Below are 19522 nucleotides of genomic sequence, written 5' to 3' on the forward strand. Positions count from 1 at the left end.
CAAATCTCCAGGGAGTTTGTCCTTCTACCCCCATGGATTGGGTTTCTTCGGAGAAGCCAAGAGTTCAAGAATATTTCAAGTCTTAATAACAAAGAACAGGCCTGCCCTCTTACAAATAACCCTCCCTTACGTGCCTTTTCGTGGGCACTTCACTGAAGTTTTAAATGCTGACCGGCAGAGCTCACCTTTCCCCACAAACACAAACAATTGTCCCATTGCCCTGGGAAATGAATATTGATGGCAAGTCAGCATTCCAGAATACTCTGCTCTGAGCTAGTGATCATTCCCCCTGAACTTACCCAGACATTCTTTTGGAGAAATGAGAAAGGGTATCTCGTCTGGAGAACTCAGCTCTTCATGGCTGAAGTATTTTCAAATACAAAAATCAGTCTCTGGCCAACATCAGGGGAAAACAAACAAACAAAAAACCAAAAAACCCACAACAGGGTGGTCCTGAGGGCAATCAGGTGAAAGCAAATGATAAATCTATGTCTCCAGTGGAGATTTGTGTTGGAACACAGGGGAGGGGTCTCAGGAAGTGTGTACAAGCTAGGAAAACAGCAGGTTTAAGAAATAAAGAGTCTGAAAAACTGGCAAATGGAGTATAAAACAAAACACTAGAGAAGTATGTGAATTTTTCACATTCTAAACAGCTGTGGTGGTATAAAATATATACAATCTGAATGTATTTGCTTTATTTCCAAGTCAAATAGTTAACAAATAGCTCTCCGAGTTAAACACAAATGCTGTAAGATGGAGAAACCCAATTTATCTTAAGGCACAAAATAAATATTCCCCTCCCCCACCCCAGTTTTTAAAACAACATATATATAATATATATATAATAAAATAACATATATATATATATATTTTTTTTTTTTTTTTGGCAGTACTGGGGATCGAACTCAGGGCCTTGTGCTTGTAAGGCAAGCACTCTACCAGCTGAGCTATATCCCCAGCCCACAACATATATATATTTTTAATTTAGGTCTGGAAAAAAAATTCAACTATAAAAGTTTTCTTTGAAACTGGACATTACCCTTCTTTCTGTCAGATATTGGTCATGTAAACCCCTCCCAGCAGAACTTTCAGCCCCAACCCAATTGGCTCAGCAAACACTTCCTCAAATGCAATTATCACACCCATTTCCACTGTCATCTAGCAAAGGAAATTAAAGCCAATGAGATCTGCCTTTGCAAATTTTGACAACAGTAATTGACATTTATCCACCATCCCATCTGTTACATTTTTGGATAACTTTTTCGAAGATAGACTTTCACTCATTACCTTCTGTTGTAAATATGCTCAAAGATGGAAAGGCCCTGGGGGGAGGGGGCTGGCGCAGTGCATCACACATTTTAAAAGTTGCCTGATATCTTTGTTTCTCAGCAGTCAATACAGATAGTCCCTTCCTTGTCATGAATCTTCTTCAACTTTACGATGATGCAAAAGCACACCCATGCTATGTTTTCAAGTCAGTACAGTATTTAGTAAATTACACGAGGTGTTCAACACTCCATTATATAATAGACTTTGTATTAGATGATTTGGGCCCACTGTAGACTAATATAAGTGTTCTGAGGATGTTAAAGGTAGGTTTGGCTTGGGCTGGAGCTGTAACTCAGGTAGAATGTGTGCTTAGCATTGTGAGGTCCTGTGTTGGATTCCCCAGCACCACCAAAAAACAAAGCAAAAAGACACACAGACATAGGCACACACACACAAAAGCATAGCTAAGTTATGATATTAGGTGTATCGAATGCATTTTCTACTCATGGTATTTTCAACTAAGGATGAGTGTATTAGGACATCACTCCATGCTGTCAAGTAGTATCTGCACTTTTAAAACAATGTCCTTCTCCAGAGAATATTAACATTAAAGGGGTTTCTGCTCTGTTATTAGAGCCAAATGATGCATAAAACAATCTCGTTCTGAATTCAGTAGGGTCCTTGACTACAAAGAGGCTACAAAGAGAGAAGCTCAGTTACTGTCATTGTGAGACAGTCAGCCAAACGGTTTTACAAAGAAGAGGAAACTGTGGGTAGATGAAAGTTCTGCCTATAAAGTGGATGTTACTACAGTGCATGTGGTTATATTATGTGTGCCCAAAGGATAAAGAATTCAGTTGTGAAGTGGTGTGGCAAGAGTTGCAAATTAAATAAGCTCTGCGTTTGGGGTTTTTCCTTTAGTGTGCTGCAGTAACATGCCCGTGGCTCCAGGGAACTTCATGATTAAGTTGGAACCAAGCACTCATGCCTCATGTTAAATGTAGCAGAGGAAAGGTTATTAAATATTTCTTGGCAATTAATTACCTGAGATACACCCTTTTTTCACAGCTTTAGTTTCAGGTATGTGGGAGAGTTGAAAACATTTAATTGCACCTAATTTGTTGCTGTAGTTTAATCATCTGCCTAAGCATTGTGCTGGAGTCCGTAACCTGTGAAGAATTTGTAAGGGGCTTCATTGTGACACCACAGAAGAAGGGATTTTTTTTTTTTAACTTTTGTTCAATGATCATATCTGACCTTTAATCTACTTTCTTTGAAATTAAGGAAATTATGAAAACCTGCCAAATACAGAGTAACAATTTGGAAAGAAAATCCTGTTCTTCCTGTACTTTTTCTTTAATTAGAAACAGCTATTTTTCTCACTCTAATCAACCTGTTGGCCCAGATTCTGAAAGAAATTTCTTCCCAGATAGAAGCTAAAAGAGAAACTGAGGGTAGCCTTTCCTTTGCATTTGGTCTATGTCACTCTATCTTGCTGTGACCTTCAATCACCTGAGATCTCATTACTACTCCTAATCTTGCTGACCTTGTCTTTTTTTTTAGACCTCTAATTTAACCACGCATTTAAGGTATTTTGTTTTGTTTTGTAGTACTAGGGATTGAATCTAGTAGTGGTAGGCACCACTACTGAGCTACACTCCCCCCACCCCAGTTCATTTTATTTTGATAAAGGGCCTTACTAAATTGTCCAAATTGACCTTGAACTTGCACTTGTGATCCTTCTGCCTCAACCTCCTGAATAACACAAATTTCAGATGCATACCACTTCACCTGACCATACTCCAGAATTTTTACCTCCTGGTTTCAAGACATTCTTCTTTTTTCAAACCCTTTCTAGTTTTCTTCATAGCACTTAATACTAAAATCACATTATTTATGTATTTACTTAATGTTAACTAGTTTTTGTCTGTCTACTCTCACTAAAAACTACACAACAGAAGGAAGCAACTTTGTCAGTCTTGCCTCTGTTAATTCCCTAACATCTAATCCAGGGACTAGCACCTGATATTTTCTAGATTCTATTGAGTATTGGATTTATGATCACCTCCACTTTGGTACCTTCCATGTAACCCAAAATACATGGTGTATTTTAGGAACTTGTACTAGATTCTTCTAAGAATGCTTAAGGTGAACATAATATAAAAACAACTTCTGAGTGACAGTTGACCAAAATGGGGGAGAAATGACAACTGATAAGATAGATTGTGGACCATGAGTTTGGGGAGAGGTGATTAATCATTGGAGATATTTCTGGTGCCATTGCTTCAGAGATAATGAGTAAATGGGTAGAAGATTAGAGTCACTGTTTCCCAGGTCAAACCAAATCAGTATCTTCTACTCAGTTATATATTCAAATAAAATGAATAGAGGATGAAACATAAATAAGAGCAAAGTCACAACAGTAAGCATTTTAAATCAAAGGCTTTAATTAGATATAAGCATAAGTATAAATATAAAGGCAGAAAGTATGGAGAAGGACCCTTAAAGCTGAGATCAGATTTCACTTATCCTTCATAATGAAACTATCAAGAAGATAATGCCCAATAATATAGTAATACATGCATACCCATATTTATAGTAGCACAATTCACAATAGGCAAACTGAAACCCAGCCCAGGTGTCCATCAACAGTTAATTGCATTTAAAAAAACAAAAAAGATGGCATATATACACAATGGGGTTTTATTCAGTCATAAAGAAAAATGAAATTATAGCATTTGCAGGAAAATAGATAGACTTTGAGAACATTATGTTAAGCAAAATAAGCCAAACTCAAAATTCAAGGGTCATATGTTTTCTCTTGTATGTGGAAGCTAGAGAATAAAAAGGAAAAGAAAGGTGGGGAGGGGTGTCTCCTAAAAATCAAACAGAGATCAGCAGAATAGAGGAAAAGAACCAAGGGGACGGCAAAGATTAGGGAGAAGGGAAATACTGAGGAATGATATTAATCAAATTATGTTATATTGTGTGCACATATGGATAATGTTATAAGAAATCCCACCATTATGTACAGCTATAATGCACCAATAAAATACACAGACAAAAAAGAAGATAATGCCCAATTTTATAGGAAACGAAAGGTTATATTAGCTTATTAACCTGCTTCAGGTCACACAGTAATAAATACGTGACTCACACTCAAATACATGCTGTTTGGGCCATACTATGTTGGATAAATGGGTATCATTTAAACTTCAGTTCTGGTTGACTGGCAGCAGCAACATCAAAATTAGTGCTGAGAAGCCCTTAGACAAACAGAAGGATCTGAGGGACTGGGTGACAAGTTGAGCCTTGGCTTCGGATGACCACCATGGGGATCAATAGCTCCTGTGGAGCTGCCCTCTCTGCACGTGTTGTTTTGTTATATGAGCTGCCAAATGGTATTGTTAAGGTGTTTGGTAATATTGGGGTGATACTATATGAAGAATTACTAACAATCTTAGTGTAGGTGGCAAATGTGATGAGGTATTTCTATCTAAACAAATACTTGTTTTATAAGGAAACGGCAAGAGCATAAAGTGACTTTTTAAAATTTTTTTCCATTTTTATTATTTAAAAAGGAGTACATACTTATAACATATATAAAGGTAGAAACATTTTAAATAATTGAAATACCATCCCTCCATCCACCAATTTTTACCACTTCCATTTTAATAAGGAGGTACATTTCCCTCCATATTTTTTCCATGTTCACCATTTTCCACTTATGTGAACATAATAGAGTTTACCATTTGTTTTTGTACTTATACCATTCTATCTGTCATCTATCTAAATCTCTCAACTTCTATTTCTCAGCTGGTATTATGTAACATACCAGTGTATATGTACATAATTTTAATGGTAGAATAATGGACTCTGGTACCATTCCTCCCCTGCTATATGTTTGAGTTGTTTCCAATACTTTATTCTTTCATACAAGGCTATAAAAAGCATATCTTTATGCACCAGTGCTTTCAATTTTATACAAAAAATCATTAAAAGAGGAATTTCTGGGCCAAAATTTGTGTTCATTTATACTTGAGTACACATTGCCATATTATCTTCAAAAGGGTGTAGCAATTTATGGTTCTGTTAGCAATAAATAAAAGCATTTTATTCCATGGATCCTCACCAGCACTTAGGCACCATGCCACATTTTTTAACTTTTGAAAGTTGAAGAGGAAAAGTGATATTTAATTGTTTTACTTTACCTTTTCCTGACTGCAAGTAAAATTTAACAGCTTTTTATGTTTATTGAATAGTTAGGTTTCTTCTGTGAACAGATACTTGTCAGTTTTCTAAATATGCATATTTCATCACTTTTCTTATCAATTTTTACATGCTTTTTCTGTTTACAAAAAGTAATGCTTTTTCTGTCACGTGCACTGAAAACAAAAATCTTCTCCTAGGGAATCATTTGGTTTTCAGTTTTTTTGTACAGTATCATTTAACATAAAAATATGTTTTACTTTTATATGTACTTAAGTCTCTCTCTCTCTCTCTCTCTCTCTCTCTCTCTCTCTGGGTTTCAAGGCTTGAGCAACAAGATTTCCTTTCCCCCAGAACTATTTTCCTACAAATACTTGCTTAAAATTTCTTCTAATATACATAATAATTTATATATCACATTTAATTCCAATTCATCTCTGATTTCTTTAGTTTTCTTTTAGATGGAGTAGCAAAAGAAACACCATCTAGAAAGTAATCTGGAAAGAATAGACATAAGAAATTCATTAGAAAACAGTGCAGAAAGAAATGAAGGGTAAAGGGGGCACTCATGCAGGGAAGATCTATTGAACACTACCAGCTGTAAGTTGGCTCAAGTTGAGTCATAAAGGGCATTGTAAGCATATGCAAATCATGTCACTATTTCTCCTTTTTTCCCCCCTTAATCCATTATTGATATTTCTAATAATACTTTTCTACTCACTCCTTACTATCAGTAGTTCTACTTCTAGTGAAGGAATCTCAGTATTGATGACTCAAGTGTCAGGCAAGTGACATACAAGGTGAATGTGGTTAGCAAGAGCATGCCCTAAATTAGTTGGCTTCCCAACAACCCCTGCAGATTCCTGCCACATGGGAATGCATGTTTTATTTTGCCATATTTAAAGAGAACTTTAAAGTATTCATTTTTAATCAAAACATTTAATTTTTAAACATTAGCAACTCATGTTAATCACACACACACACACACACACACACACACACACACACACACAAATAAACAAAATCTTTAGGCTTTGTTCTTCTCATGAGTTACCTTCTTTGAAACCACAGGGTTGCTCCCAGCCCTGATGACATTAATGGGTTCTGCATTTTTTGCCAGATTCACCATCTCACATTCTTACTCAAAAGTTGGCTGCTGCTTCACCCAGTTGAATGAATTCAGTCTCAGAGTCCTGGCCTGATTTTCAACATTGTCAGTGCCTTGTCCCCCACCTGCCTTGCCTGTATCACCTTCCACACAGCTCACCACCGGGCTAGTGAAAGTTAGTATCCTCAGCATCTAACAGAATGTCTTACACATGATGTGCCCAATAAACTTTCGTACAATGACTGGGTGAATGGTTCTTTAAGGGATGATGCGTTGGCAGATTTGGGTATGGGAGTTGAGACAAGACTGACATGACAGATGGGATTTAAATTGGTCAGAGCCTAGAATAAAGTTTCAAGAGTGTGGACATTATGCTCCTGGCAGGATGTGTAACAGAGAGCATACAAGACTAAGAATCAGGAAGCCTGGATTTAAATCTGGTTCTCCCATTTTTAAATGGTGTGGTTCTAGATAAGTAACATACTATAATTCAATTTAGATTTCTTCATTTATAAAGAGAGTTGGAGGGTTTCATTTTTGTTGTAATTAGGTGGAGATGAATTTGAAGGAGGGAGGTATTTTTCCAAGACAAAGTGGTGTCTTGGGAAGATGAATTTGATGGTGAAAGGGGAGGGGAAGTGAAAGAATCTCAAGATAGTAACATCATTTGATAATTATTGTACTGGTCAGACTATGAAGTAATGGAGCTGGGGACCACAGAGGCTACATTAAACCCATGACGTCCCATTACCTTATATAAAGGACATCTATTTTTTAAAAGCCTATAAAATTTATAAGATACCTTTAAAATTGCTCAATTCAAGTTTTTATAGGTTTTTCTATATATGGACTATGGGACATAATGGGTTAAGAATAAAACAGAACTGTGGTATGTATATACAATGGAATATTACTCAGCCATAAAGAATGATAAAATTATGGCATTTGCAGGCAAATGGATGAAATTGGAGAATATCATGCTAAGTGAGATAAACCAATCTCAAAAAACCAAAGGTCGAATGATCTCTCTGATAAGTGGATGATGACACATAATGGGGGGTGGGAGGGGTTAGTGTTAGGGTTAGGGTTAGGATTAGGGTTAGGAAGGGTGGCAAGAATGGAGGAAGGAAGGACTGTATAGAGGGAAAAGAGGTGTTGGAGGGGTGGGGGGAAGGGAAAAATAACAGAATAAATCAAACAACATTGCCCTATGTAAATTTATGATTACACAAATGGTATGCCTTTACTCCATGTATAAACAGAGAAACAACATGTATCCCATTTGTTTACAATAAAAAAAAGAATAAAAAAAAGAATAAAACAGAGGAAGAGGATGTAACTATGAATAAAGAATTTACAGGACTAGGTGTCAATTGGACAGGAAGGACTCAAACAACTTTCTAGATTCAGATTTAGAAGACAAAGAATGCCTCAAAGACTTGGAGATTATCGATGAAGATCATGTTGGGATACTTGTAAATAACCATACACAGTTAAATGGAAGAAGTAGAAAAAGCAAGTAAGCAGAAAATATTTTACTTTCTCCTATCTTTTCAATCCATCCCTGAAGAGCATCTCCAAGCTAACGGAACTGGAACAGTCAGATGATTCGCCATGGCTTCCATTCTCACCTGAACTGGAAGACTTCTATTAAATAAATGTTCTCCAGATCTTGATGTCAACTGCAGCATTCCTATAAACATATCATTCCTGAAAAACATGTCACCTGTGTAAGCATGTCTATCAAATGCACTTGAGATTTTTCAGATTACAAATGCACCCAGACCAAGGGCTATAATTGCAGCATTGATCTTTTTCCTGATAATCTTTCCTCTTTAACATTGCTACTGACCCTCCTCCCTGACCTCCCCCAGCCTCCCAATCAGTTGGATTTGAGTAGTAAAGCCATCGAATTAAGAAGGGCGAGAAGGGAGTACAAATGGTTAGAGGAGACATTGGGATTTAATATTGTTTTATAGCTTATACATCTTTGTTAAAGACTCTCTCAGAACTGCATTTTTCAATATAAGAGTTACTGGCCATATGTAGTTGCAAGTGGTTGAAATGTGACTAATTCAAATGGAGAGGTGCTACAAAGTGTAAAATACACAGTGTTTCAAATACAGCAAAAAGATATAAAACATCTTGAATAATTGTTTTAAATAATATTTCAGATATCTTGAGCTAAATAAGATTTCTTATTAAAGTTAATTTCTGGTTTTTCAAGATGGCGGACTAGAGGGCGGCTGCATTTCACGTTGCTCCAGGACTCAAGATTCAAAAGAGGAGATAGTGAGAGACTTGGGACCAACTCAAAGCCACCGGGTGAGTTTCTCCCATAGGGGAGGCGTCCGGATGGGGCAGTAGCCCTGGAACGCAGAAAACTTTGTGAAGTAGAGTTGCTCGGGCGAGATGCCCCTCCCCCCGCTGGAGCGGTAAACACGGACAGTGAAGCAGAGCGAAAAAACGGAGCGAAAAAACAGCGGAGCGAAGTTTCCAGGACTGCGCCCACACAGCTTCTCTAAGGAGGGGCAACCTAAGGAGACTCGTCTGCGAAGGGCAGGGCTCCCAGGCCCAGGAGGTAGGTCTGGGCCCCTGGGAACGTTGCCTGCGAAGGCTGCCCTGCCCAGGCGGCAAGACACCCCTCCCCCCGCTGGAGCAGTGAACTCGGAAAGCGGGGAACTTTGCAGAGGAGGCCGCACAACACACAGCTTGGTTTTGGAGCGATCTACCGGGGCTCCAGCGGCTGCCAGAGAAAGAGTGGGGCGGCGAGCTATTTGGACTCAGCAACCGCCTGAACAACAGGGAGGGGGCTGTCCGGAGGAGATGGAGGTGCGCAGTGAGTGGCTTGGTCTCCAAGCACCCACACAGAACACCGGGTGGCTGCCCGGAGGAAGAGGCGAGCGGCGAGTCACTGGGCCTTGGAGCATATGTACGAGGCTCCAAGTGACTGCTCAGAGGAGGGGTCACATAGCCAGGCAATTAGGTGCATAGCACGGTCCGGTGGGGACCTAGGCACCTTTTCTTGAAAGAACAACACAGAGACAAGCTGAGGGGCAGAGCGAAGGTTCCAGGACTACGGGCAGCTTCTCTGAGGAGGGGCTACCTAAGGAGACTTGTCTGCGAAGGGCAGGGCTCCCAGGCCCAGGAGGTAGGTCCGGGCCCCTGGGAACGTTGCCTGGGAAGGCTGCCCTGCCCAGGTGGTAGTTGTGGACTGAGGGGAACCTCTAGGAGGGGAACTGACCAGCGAGACCTCCCCACCGGGTGAGTCTTCCCCGCCGGGTGAGGTTTTCCCACAAAGACGGTAAAACCAGAGACACAGGCCCAAACAGGCCTTGCCTCAGCCCACAGTCTAGTTCCCCTTTGGATGACCATTGGTCAATAAGTAGAGGCACCTCTGCCCACTAGCAGGGAATATACCCCACCTGAAGACCACCACCCCTAGAGAGGCAACTTCCTAGGGGAACACCGCAGTATCAACTTCCTCTAAGACTTCAGGCTACTGAAGGATAAGAGGGGATACACTAGCAATCTTCAGGGACATTATAAGTCAATAGAGGAAATCTGCAACATCTCTGCAGTCCACTGACACCTGAACGACATGAGAAAACAAGGGAAGAAAATGCCTCAAACAAATCTGGATGTTACATCAATAAAATCCAATGACAGCATGGCAGAAGAAATGTCAGAAAGGGAGTTCAGAATGTACATAATCAACATGATAAGGGAAGCAAACGATGAAATGAAAGAGCAAATGCAGGCATTGAATGAATGCACCAATCGACAGTTAAAAGAGCAAATACAGGAAGTAAAAGACCATTTCAATAAAGAGTTAGAGATATTGAAAAAAAAACCAAACAGAAATCCTTGAAATGAAGGAAACAATAAACCAAATTAAGAACTCCATAGAAAGCACAACCAATAGGATAGAACACCTGGAAGACAGAACCTCGGATATTGAAGACAAAATATTTAACGTTGAAAACAAAGTCGAACAAACAGAGAAGATGGTAAGAAATCATGAACAGAATCTCCAAGAACTATGGGATATCATGAAAAGGCCAAATTTGAGAATTATTGGGATGGAGGAAGGCTTAGAGAAACAAACCAAAGGAATGAACAACCTATTCAATGAGATAATTTCAGAAAATTTCCCAAATCTGAAGAATGAAATGGAAAATCAAGTTCAAGAGGCTTATAGGACTCCAAATACACAAAATTACAACAGACCCACACTAAGGCACATTATAATGAAAATACCTAACATACAAAATAAAGACAGAATCTTAAAGGCTGTGAGAGAAAAGAACCAAATTACATTCAGGGGAAAGCCAATACGGATATCAGCAGATTTTTCAATCCAGACCTTAAAAGCTAGAAGGGCCTGGAATAACATTTTTCAAGCCCTAAAAGAAAATGGATGCCAACCAAGAATCTTATACCCAGCAAAACTTACCTTCAGATTTGACGATGAAATAAAATCCTTCCATGATAAACAAAAGCTAAAAGAATATACAAAAAGAAAGCCAGCATTACAGAACATTCTCAGCAAAATATTCCATGAAGAAGAGATGAAAAACAAAGAAGCAAATCAGCAAAGGGAAGAGATATCCTAAAGGAACTCTCAAATAAAGAGGAACCAAGTCGTGTCAAAAATAAACAAATAAATGAATAAAATGAGTAAAATGACCAGGAATACAAATCATATCTCAATAATAACCCTGAATATTAATGGCCTGAATTCATCAATCAAAAGACATAGACTGGCAGATTGGATAAAAAAGAAAGATCCAACAATATGTTGCCTGCAAGAGACTCACCTCTTAGAAAGAGATACCCAAAGACTAAAGGGTGAAAGGATGGGAAAAAACTTACCATGCACATGAACCCAGCAAAAAAGCTGAGGTATCCATCCTCATTTCAGATAAAGTGGACTTCAAGACAAAGTTAATCAGAAGGGATAAAGAAGGACATTTCATACTGCTTAAGGGAACCATAAATCAGCAAGACATAACAATCATAAATATCTATGCCCCAAACAGTGACTCACCCATGTATGTCAAACAGATCCTTCTCAATCTCAGAAACCAAATAGACCACAATACAATAATACTAGGTGATTTTAACACGCCTCTCTCACCACTGGACAGATCTTCCAAACAAAAATTGGACAAAGAAACCATAGATCTCAATAACACAATCAATAATTTAGACTTAACAGACATTTATAGAATATACCATCCAACGAAGAGTGAATACACTTTCTTCTCAGCAGCACATGGATCCTTCTCTAAAACAGACCATATATTATGCCACAAAGCTAATGTTAGCAAATACAAGTAGATAGAGACACTTCCTTGTATTTTATCAGATCATAATGGATTGAAACTAGAAATAAATGAAAGAGCAAAAAACAGAAATTACTCCAACACCTGGAGATTAAACAATATGCTATTATATGATGAATGGATAACAGAATATATTAGGAAGGAAATTAAAAAATTCTTACAGGTAAATGAGAACAAAGAAACATCATATCAAAATCTCTGGGACACTATGAAAGCAGTACTTAGAGGAAAATTTATTTCATGGAGCGCATTCAATAAAAGAAGCAAAACTCAACAAATAAACAACCTATCACTACAGCTCAAAGCCCTAGAAAAAGAAGAACAGACCAACACCAAAAGTAGTAGAAGACAGGAAATAGTTAAACTCAGAGCTGAAATCCACGAAATTGAAACAAAAGAAACAATACAAAAAATTGACAAAATAAATAGTTGATTCTTCAAAAAAATAAACAAAATTGATAAACCTTTAGCCACACTAACAAAGAGAAGACGAGAGAAAACCCAAATCACCAAAATGTGGAATGAACAAGGAAATATCACAACAGACACGACTGAAATTCAAAACATAATTAGAAGCTATTTTGAAAATCTATACTCCAACAAAATAGAAAATTTCGAAGATATCAACAAGTTTCTAGAGACCTATGAATTGCCTAAACTAAACGAGGAGGACATACACAATTTAAATAGACCAATTTCAAGTAATGAAATAGAAGAAGTCATCAAAAGCCTACCAACAAAGAAAAGTCCAGGACCTGATGGTTTCTCAGCCGAGTTCTACAAAACCTTTAAAGAAAAGCTCATTCCAATACTTTTCAAAGTATTCCATGAAATAGAAGAGGAGGGAACCCTCCCAAACTCATTCTACGAAGCCAATATCACCCTGATACCTAAACCAGACAGAGACACATCGAGGAAAGAAAATTTCAGACCAATATCCTTAATGAACATCGACGCAAAAATTCTCAACAAAATTTTAGCAAATCGCATACAAAAACATATTAAAAAGACAGTGCACCATGATCAGGTGGGTTTCATCCCAGGGATGCAAGGTTGGTTCAACATCAGGAAATCAATAAATGTAATTCACCATATCAACAGACTTAAAGTCAAGAATCACATGATTATTTCAATAGATGCAGAAAAAGCATTTGATAAAATACAGCACCCTTCATGCTCAAAACACTAGAAAAAATAGGGATAGTGGGAACGTTCCTTAACATTGTAAAGGCCATCTATGCTAAGCCCATGGCTAATATCATTCTCAATGCTGAAAAACTGAAAGCATTCCCCCTAAAATCTGGAACAAGGCAGGGATGCCCTCTCTCACCACTCCTATTCAATATCGTCCTTGAAACTCTAGCCAGAGCAATTAGACAGACCAAAGAAATTAAAGGGATACGAATTGGAAAAGAAGAACTCAAACTATCCCTATTTGCGGATGATATGATTATATACTTAGAGGAACCAGGAAATTCCACCAGAAAATTCTTAGAACTCATAAGTGAATTCAGTAAAGTAGCAGGATACAAGATCAATGCTCATAAATCCAATGCATTTTTATACATAAGTGATGAATCTTCAGAAAGAGAAGTTAGGAAAACTACCCCATTCACAATAGCCTCAAAAAAAAAATAAAATACTTGGAAATCAATCTCACAAAAGAGGTGAAAGACCTCTACAATGAGAACTACAGAACACTAAAGAAAGAAATTAAAGAACACCTTAGAAGATGGAAAGATCTCCCATGTTTCTGGATAGGCAGAATTAATATTGTCAAAATGGCCATACTACCAAAAGTGCTATACAGATTCAATGCAATTCCAATTAAAATCCCAACAATGTACCTTACAGAAGTAGAACAAGCAATCATGAAATTCATGTGGAAGAATAAGAAACCCAGAATTGCTAAAGCAATCCTTCGCAGGAAAAATGAAGCAGGGGGTATTGCAATACCTGAACTTCAACTGTACTACAAAGCAATAGTAACAAAAACGGCATGGTATTGGTACCAAAATAGACAGGTGGATCAATGGTACAGAATAGAGGACATGGACACAAACCCAAATAAATATAATTTCCTCATACTAGACAAAGGGGCCAAAAATATGCAATGGAGAAAAGATACCCTCTTCAACAAATGGTGCTGGGAAAATTGGAAATCCATATGCAACAAAATGAAACTAAACCCATATCTCTCACCGTGCACAAAACTAAACTCAAAATGGATTAAGGACCTCGGAATCAGACCAGAGACCCTGCATCTTATAGAAGAAAAAGTAGGTCCAGATCTTCAACATGTCGGCTTAGGACCAGACTTTCTCAACAGGACTCCCATAGCACAAGAAATAAAAGCAAGAATTAATAACTGGGATAGATTCAAACTAAAGTTTTCTCTCAGCAAAGGAAACTATCAGCAATGCGAAGAAAGAGCCTACAGAGTGGGAGAAAATCTTTGCCAATCATACTTCAGATAGAGCACTAATCTCCAGAATCTATAAAGAACTCAAAAAACTCAACACCAAGACTACAAATAACCCAATCGACAAATGGTCTAAGGAAATGAACAGACACTTCACAGAAGAAGATCTACAAGCAATCAACAAACATATGGAGAAATGTTCAACATCTCTAGTAATAAGAGAAATGCAAATCAAAACCACCCTAAGATTCCATCTCACCCCAATCAGAATGGCGATTATCAAGAATACAAGCAACAACAGGTGTTGGCGAGGACGTGGGGAAAAAGGTACACTCATACATTGCTGGTGGGGTTGCAAATTAGTGCAGCCACTCTGGAAGGCAGTATGGAGATTCCTTAGAAAACTTGGAATGGAACTACCATTTGACCCAGCTATCCCACTCCTTGGCCTATACCCAAAGGACTTAAAATCAGCATACTACAGAGATACAGCCATATCAATGTTCATTGCTGCTCAATTCACCATAGCCAGATTGTGGAACCAACCTAGATGCCCTTCAGTTGATGAATGGATAAAGAAACTGTGGCATATATATACAATGGAATATTACTCAGCCATAAAGAATGATAAAGTTATGGCATTTGCAGGCAAATGGAAGAAATTGGAGAATATCATGCTAAGTGAGATAAGCCAATCTCAAAAAACCAAAGGAAGAATGATCTCGCTGATAAGTGGATGATGATACATAATGGGGCGTGGGAGGGGTTAGTTTTAGGGTTAGAGTGAGGGTTAGGGAGGTGGGCAAGAATGGGGGAAGGAAGGACTGTATAGAGGGAAAAGAGGGGTGGGAGGGGTAGGGGGAAGGGGAAAAATAACAGAATGAATCAACCAACATCACCCTATGTAAATTTATGATTACACAAATGGTATGCCTTGACTCTATGTACAAACAGAGAAACAACATGTATCCCATTTGTTTACAATAAAAAAAAAGTTAATTTCTTCTTCTTTTTTTTTAAGCTTTTCTTCTTATGACTGAGAAATGTAAAACTGTATATGTGGATTATATTTGTGGCTCAAATTTTATATCTATTGAATGGTGCTGCTCTATGAGGCTTATTCAGAGCTGAAGGCTAATTATCCTGGCAAGGGAGATGCCATGTGTCAAAATTTTCTAAAATTCCACAAGTCAAATGATGCCTGCCTTTCATGTTTTTATTTAATTTACTCCAACATTCTACAGTCTAAGACTCTAAGGGAAAATTGGGAGTTTATATCATTACCGAAAGAATCTTCTCCATCCAGGGGAAGATGAAGAGTTCTATTTTGATCATGCTGAGTGTGAGAAAGAACATTCCAGGAGAATATCTAAGGAATTGGAGATGTGGGATTGAAGTTCAGGAATGAGGGTAGAACCTGGTATGTGTAAATAAACTGAAGCAAAAAGCAAATGACTCATGTAAGCCTGTGTTTAAAAGTCCACATCTCTTAGTGCTAAATATTTAGTCACAAATAAATTTGTTTGTTGCTGTTGTTATTGTTTTGTACTAGGGATTGAACCCAGGGTCACTTAAACACTGAGCAACATTCCCAGCTCTTTTTATTATTTTTTAACTTTGAGACAGGGTTCCATGAAGTTGCTGAGGCTGGTCTCAAACTTGCAATACTCCTGCCTCAACCTCCCCAGCTGCTGGATTATAGATGTGCACCACCACACCCTGAATAAATAAATTACTTTCAATTGCTGACACTCATTTTCATAGTACTAATATAAGAATAATCACTTTTATCCTTTGGTAAATATTACTGAGTCCCTATCAGGTATCAGGCACTACTCAGGTGCTAAAGACAAAATGATGAACACTGATGTCTTCCAGAAGCTTCTGCACAGGTAGAAAGACAATAGGAAAACCAGTGTGAATTACCATGGTCTATAAATTACCAAATAGGAGCATATCAGTCTTAGGGGCTCCAAACTACCCCTCTTTACCCTGATAATACATTTTTAGAATTCTGTATGCAATACAGTTATTCCTTCCCTAGAAAAATTTTAGCCACCATATACACCCCAGAATCTGAGAGGTGCTCACCTTTTCTCCCTGCAAGCACACCTGCCAGTATCTCTGAATTGCTAATCCATTTCTCTCCTCTTTTATCTTTATTCTTTCCTCACCTCTTCTTCTCTTCTTTTTCCTCCACCCACTCTCTCTCTATGAAATCTTTGAAGGAAGTATTCGTGTTTTCTATCTCTGGTTCCTTATCAACACACTTCAAGTACTGAATAAAAATTCCTTTTCTTTCCTTTTCCTCTTTTTTTCAGTTTGAAGTTAAGAGTTAATGCCTTGAAAACAGATAAGGGTCCCAAGAGATGATAAAGAATCCAGACTTTAAAGGGCTTGCGACTGTTCTTTGGGAAATATCTCCATTTTAGAAGAAAATTTTATCATAGAATCTAAGAGAATTTTCCAAAAAGAAGTGACAAACAGTACTATCAAATGCTACAACAATATCAATAAGGATGAGATAATTAAAAAGATGACTGGATAGGGCAGTTGTAATATATTTATCACTTGAATTTAGATCAGAATACCATAGGATAATTTCCCCCAATGACTTCTTCAGCTTTAGCAGTATTAAGTCTTTGTTTTTCTTACCTGTGAACATTATGAAGATCTGAGAAAAAAGATAAGATTCTTTTGCTAAATGACAACAAAACGCTTGAAGATTGACAGATGCCTACTAAGGCTATACAATGAATAGTGAAGCCAGGCAAGAAAGAAAGTTGGGCAACTCTCTTGCTAGCATTGAACCACACAGCATGACTCTGGGCATTCTTAAGAAAACAGCCTCAATTTCTCCTTTCAGTTATTTCTAGCAGTGGCTGAAGTAGAGATTCCAGGTGTTACATTCATAAATTCTCTATTCTTCCTCGAACACTCAATTCTGACTCAAGTATCTCCACCCATTTCAAGTGCTGGAGGGAGGTAAAGAGGCCTGACATGATTCTATACTCTGACTTGCTGCTTTCTAACCAAGAGCAAGTCATTTCTGTGCACCTGTGTCTCTCCATTGTAAAATGTATCTTTCTACTCAATTGTAAGCTTAGGTCAAGCACCAACTTTAATTTTAATTTTTTTTTTTTCATTTCTTCCTCTGGATGGCATTAGGTATTGAATGAGAACTAAATTTTAGCTTAGAATCCTGATTTGGTTATTCCAACATCTGAAGTTCTGACATTTACTTTAAAATTTAAAATGCTTTTCAACCACAGGAAATGCAATAGCATTAGTGATGTATGACCAAGGGCCCAAATCCAGTCCTCTTGTTTTCATAAAGTTTTACTAGAACAAAGTCATGCACATATATTTGTATGTTGTCTGTAGCTAGGGGCTCTCAAACTGTAACAGCAGAGTTGTGTAATTCCAACAGAGACCATTCAACCTGCAAAACCTAAAATATTCACCATCTGGCCCTTTATAGAAAAAGTGTGTCACCCCTGATATAGCCTCCTGTTGAACTCTGAGTGGAAAGAAAGCTCGCTGCATAAAGTTCAGATGATTCCCGAAAGACAGCACTGAACCCAAGAACATTCTTCTTGAATAATACTGAATTTACATTGCAACAGACTAAGCTTAGTGGTCAGTAAACATACTTTTCTTTAAGGACCCCTTTATCTTTGAGATCTGCATGCTCAATGAAGCTGCCATAATAAAATACTGAGAAGTAAAAATCAACCTTTACTTTTAAGCACTGGTGATCCAATAGTGTCTGAAAAGTAGGCCAAATAGCTCACAGGGCAAAAGCTATTTTTTGCTTGACTAATTTCACATTCAAGATCAAACTACGGCCTCAGCAAATCTAGGAAGGACTCCTAGAAGCATACCTGGCATATTTAGACGGTATAATTTTTTGAGTGGTTCTTAAGACTATGGAATCCTCAAGGGATCAGATTTGTATTGCTGATAAATAGCACAGTGCATAGCATAGTATATTATAGATACTCAACAGATACTTTGGAGCCATACTAAACTGAACAGATGGGGTTCAGACTGGACGAAGACATCTACCTTTGCCTAAGTTGTTGCCCCAGATTCCAAATGAATTAAAGATTTTTCTGTCCAAAAATAGGAAATAAATGCAAACTTCTTCAGATTTCCTTTTCCCCAGAATTCCTCACACTTTCCAATGTGATTTTTAAGAATAATAAAAGAAAAGCCGTATGAAGATCAAATATTTGCTAAGCACAAACTCTATTACAAGACAAATGAAAATAGACAAATTTCCATTGATTGCATGATATAATTATTTTTCCTTCAAGATCCCCTAGAGATCACTTAAGATCACTTTTTGCCGGGGCCAGGAAACCTCCCATTAGAGACAGGGCCAGATGAATGCATAGGCTGAACAGTAGAAAGGGAAGAAGGCAGTCAGGGTCTACACCATGCAGTCTTCACCCAAGGAAGCAACAGTTGCCTTAAGTTGGCTGGATGAAGCTTGTACGCATTAAGGATGGACCAACTGATTCAGATAAAAGCTTGTAATGAATGAATCATTAAGAAACACACTTGAGGAACATAGAAAAACCATGAGCCATGCAGCATACCCAGAAGCAATCCTCCAGATATGTGGTTGTGCTTAAATGCAATGCTAATTTCTGGGTGCCTGCCACTGGTAATAGTACTGAGATGAATCACGATGAAATTATGAATGTGATTCTGCATTGCCCATTACACAAGTCTTCCCCTGAGGAAGTGAACCATCCTGAGAGCAACTCCTAATAAGCACAAATTAAATGTTACTGTCCCCTGCCACTAGGAGAAAAAAAAAAAAAAAAAAAGAATGTATTTCTTGGGGAAGGGATGGAAGGATAGGTAATTTGGTTGTACATAAATAGTGTGAAGGGAAAGAGGCAGGCATCTATTTAAGCCTGTGGCCTGGGAAACCACACTCTCTGTACTCAAAGTCAGGAGCCCTCTTACATAATGAAGAACTCAGAAACCCCACACTGAGTGCCTGACTAGGAGGCCTGCTTCTGACAATCTGTCTCTTCTTTTTTTTGAAAAAAGTTATGGATCACTTTGCAACTCAGACAGAATTCCTGCTTTCCACGTAAGGATTATGATCAAGGCCTTCAGTCAGGGTGCGTCAGGAGGAAACAAACACAA

General features: G+C 38.1%; 1 non-coding gene across 1 annotated transcript; it reads right to left on the minus strand.

Annotated features, from left to right (window-relative positions):
• Positions 1-884: 884 nt before the first annotated feature.
• Trnav-uac (transfer RNA valine (anticodon UAC)) lies at positions 885-957 on the minus strand. The gene has a single exon. It is a non-coding gene; the product is annotated as a tRNA-Val (tRNA).
• Positions 958-19522: the final 18565 nt, after the last annotated feature.

The sequence above is a fragment of the Sciurus carolinensis genome, chromosome 4, assembly GCF_902686445.1.
Source record: "Sciurus carolinensis chromosome 4, mSciCar1.2, whole genome shotgun sequence".
In the NCBI taxonomy this organism is placed as follows: domain Eukaryota; kingdom Metazoa; phylum Chordata; class Mammalia; order Rodentia; family Sciuridae; genus Sciurus; species Sciurus carolinensis.